The sequence below is a fragment of the Aphelocoma coerulescens genome, chromosome 5 (genome assembly GCF_041296385.1).
Source record: "Aphelocoma coerulescens isolate FSJ_1873_10779 chromosome 5, UR_Acoe_1.0, whole genome shotgun sequence".
NCBI classification, from domain to species: Eukaryota; Metazoa; Chordata; class Aves; order Passeriformes; family Corvidae; genus Aphelocoma; species Aphelocoma coerulescens.
Genome location: NC_091019.1, coordinates 56,379,124 through 56,383,123, shown reverse-complemented (window position 1 = coordinate 56,383,123; position 4,000 = coordinate 56,379,124). Strand labels below are relative to the sequence as shown.

The 4,000-nt window shown below is 38.5% G+C and overlaps 1 long non-coding RNA gene across 1 annotated transcript; it reads left to right on the top strand.

Moving 5' to 3' along the window:
* Positions 1-440: 440 nt before the first annotated feature.
* Positions 441-3,345, top strand: LOC138110874 (uncharacterized). The gene is made up of 3 exons (XR_011151131.1): positions 441-651; positions 787-972; positions 2,812-3,345. It is a non-coding gene; the product is annotated as an uncharacterized lncRNA (long non-coding RNA).
* The last annotated feature ends 655 nt before the right edge of the window (positions 3,346-4,000 follow it).

Here is a 4,000-nt window from a genome sequence, read left to right as displayed (position 1 = left end):
TTTCAATGCTGCACATATGCTCTCATACTTCATGCGTATTTTCCCCTCAGATCTACCAAAGCTACATCACACTGCTTTGCATGCTTCTTGATGACTTGTTCAAAAACAAACAATGAGGTGCATTTTGAGGAAAACTGAACTATCCTTCAGGTTGCCCAGTTTGCATTTCACCTCACTCCTTGATGGGTTATGTCTACACCAGGAAATTCAAGCATTCCCAGGAACATCTAAAACATTTGTTTAACTGCTAGAACTGTCCCAGACACCCTTTGGCACATTTTATGCCTCCAAAGCTGCTCCTGGGAATAGCTGAGGAGTTCATATACACCACAGACCTTTCCAATAGGGAATCAGTACACAGCTGCTCCTTTTTGGAGGGATGGCTTAATTTACTGGCCCAGATGTAAGGCATTCTGTGGCAGTTGGCTTGAGTACTTGGGAATGCTCATGGCACACCTAATGGATATATAGACACATCCATAAGGAACAAAGTTAAACAAACAATCAAAGGGTCAAAATATTCACCAGGCACCAAGAAGGTGGAATGACCAGAACTAGGCAAGAGCATGAGGGAAGGTACTATTCAGTCAGATTTTGTCACACACACATGCATGTATTTGTGTCACAGAAAGCTTTAACTGCTTAGATGAGGTATCTCCACTCTTCCGATATAGCAGTCTTAACTTTGTTTTGCTATTAAAAATGAAAAGTTATACAACTTATTGCTATTACAGAAGTTATTTATCTCTCACTTTTGCCAAGATCTTTTTTCTACTATTTGTTTAGGTGTTGTTTCCTCCTATAGTACAGAAGAATTGCCCACATCCATTCAGCTGAAAGTAATCAAATTATGTACAATAAGAGAGTCAGAAAATACAAATAAATTCTGTGCTAGAAATAACTCATACATAGTAACAGAAGGAAAAAAAAAAAGGAGAATGAAAGGCAGGTTGTAGGTACCCCCCAAACAAGGTGAGTCAAGAATTATCACCAATATTTATTCCTAGCTGTGTTACAGATTTTCTTGTACCTTAGAAAGTTATTCAACAGTCTTGGATTTTCTGTTTCCCATATAAGCACATTGATACTGATGTCAGTTAGAAGAAGCTTTGGAGTTTGCAAGCATTCACATTTTTTAATTACTTTATCTTCAGATGAAAAGATCCATAAGGGCGCAAAATATTATTTCAGAATCTGAAACAGCTTTTGAGTTCTGCTCAACCATATCTTGATATGCAAAAAGACAAGAAATTAATGACAGGAAAATGCACCTGACACTCCATGTGGCACAGTAGTAATAACTATTTTATTAGCAAAAGGAATGAGTCGAAAGGTAAAGAAAAATTGTATACCCAGTTTGCATGCTTGTATTTATATTGCTGGCATGATTTCAAATGAGAATATTGTCCTAAGTAAAGGTGAATATGAAGATATTTAATTTAATTTAGAGTCAGGCAGAAGCAGAGAAGGTATATGATATGAAAACCACTCCTTTATTTTTCCCCCATGGAAAACTCCTGATTTGATTTATAACTATCTATAATTCACATAAAACAGAGATTTCTTAACATGTGCAATCTAAGAGAAAGGCAGTGCTCAGAGAAAGACATGTTTCCTTTTGTATTCCAAAAAGCTGCTGTCTTTTGAGCCATTATTCCACCCAGGCCCTAGCAGCTGTATACACTATATTTTAAAGTCATTTCTAAGAGCTCTGTACAGCAAGAAAAGCATCTGTCCCTGTCAAAAGTTCAGATGGATAGACTGTGAGGTGTAAAGTGGATTTGTGTCCTTATTCTTTGTTATGTAGAAACCCATAGATCATCTCTAATTATTAGACCTCTTAGCCTTCAATTGTTTTGGGTAGATTTGGATTATTCTGTTGACTGGCTTGTAGTCAAAAGATACATGTAGTTATAAACTATTAAATTCATGAAATGAGTCATTCCACACAAGGAAGTAGCTGAGTGTTATGAGATAATTTGGCACAGAAATACAGATGAGTCCAATTTGTAGCAAACCTACAAATCCAAGTAACACTGAACTCTACTTGCATAGACAGGAACTGGAACGTTTGACAAAACAAAATTTTTTAACTTGACTATCCAAGTAAGCTGACATAAATTGGCATAACAACTCCAGCAAATATTTTGTTATGATGGTGGAACCCACCAATGTGCTCCCTTTCCCACAGACCACACAGATTTTACTGTTCCAGCACTGTCTGGCCTGTGCCATGCAGGTTTGCAAACCACAAAACTGAACCTTTCTTTCTGTCTAGGCAAACTGTAGAGTTCAGGTGCTTCAATTCTCATGCATTTAGGAGGAAAATTTGCCCCTTCTCATCAAAATTACTGTGATCATCTTTGGAGCTATGAGCTCTTTGCAATGCACTCAGAACACTTGGCATATTTCTTCAGAAAAATGAAGTGCTTATCGTAGAAGTAATTAACACAATACAATTCAAACAAAGATTGAAGCAATCAGAGATCTAGTGAGTTTGTCTTTGATGGCCAGGTAACTTAACTTTCACCTACTGCCCTGTAAGCAAAGGGCCTTGTAGTCATCTCTGCAGCTTTATCAGCAGCTGGCAAACCTCAGGCAGTCGATGATATGTGCCTTTGCCTGGTTTTCTGTTGTGTGTCTCCTGACAACATGAATGCTTTGTACCAAGGAGCATCAGTGCTGAAGTCATTTAGCACCTAGTAGCTATTCTCTCTCCTTAAAGTTATTTTGTATGACTATGCCTTTGGCAAGGGAGGAGGTGTTTCTCCTTCATGGGATCCTTCTTTGTTCTTTTCATCAAACTCATAGGAACGGATTTGCAAGGAACACTCAGCAACTTCATGTGCTTCTGAGGCCACAGTTTGTAGTAGTAAGACCTGCATTGTGGAGACAGAATTTAGTCTACTTCCTAAGAAGAAATGATATATGCTTCATCTGGAAAAAAACTGCCTGGGTGGTACTGAAGTATTCAGAGCAATCAAGAGGACTCACTCAAGAACACTTCCTCATGTACAGAATTATTAAGATGAATTCTGTTAGCCAGAAAATTAAATCCTGCTATTGAAATACATATGAAACTTTTATGAAGAATTTGAAGGAAAAGACATTAATAAGTATTTTGACTGAGAATTATTAAAGGTTCATTTCATTTTTACAAGTACACAGGAAGCATCTGAATTTTAAAGTGTTCCATTTACTCATTTACTGTAAGCAGGTCTGAGGCTCTTATTTTACTCTTGAAGTAGATGACTGGTACAGCAGGTTCCTTTCCTTATATTGGTAGGAGCTGCTGAGCTCAGTGTACTTCACTTTCCTTGAATGGTCACCCCAGCAATTTGTGCAGGCAGGTCATTAGCATATCATAACATCACACTGCAATGTTTACGGATGAGATGCTATCATTAAAGTATGTGCAATTCTTGTGCAAAAATCAAGGAACTCTGAAGGTTTTATCTCTAACACAGCATCCAGAAAGAAGCAAGGGAGAAGTTGGTGATGAAAAATCCAGATCTCATAATGGATTAAGGGGTCCAGATGGGAAGGCCACCAATTACAGCACTCCTCCTGTAGCCTTCTTTTCCAACCTAGCATGGTTGTACCCATTATCTAGTATATGTCTTCTTTTGAAAAAGAAAAAAGTAAATCTAGTAATTGGTATTGTCAATATGTGAAAACCCAGTTAAAGATGTCTAGTTGAGTGTATTCATGGGCTAGGGGAAAAGGCTCCAAGGAGAAGGATCTGAGGAAGGCGGACCTTGTGGGGAGAGGACACCTGAGAAGGAAGAAAAAGCTGGGATGAATTTTGGGATATAGCTGACTCTAGGGCAGGAAGGAGGAGTCTGTGATGGCATGAAGGAAGGGGCTTGTCAAAGGGCTGAAATGAGCCAGAGTCTCCTTAGACCAGAGGAGCTGGGAACTAGGGTTAGATCATATCTGAGTTTGAGTGGTAGGTCACACCTCATACACAATATAACCCAACTCCCAACTTGCCCTTCTC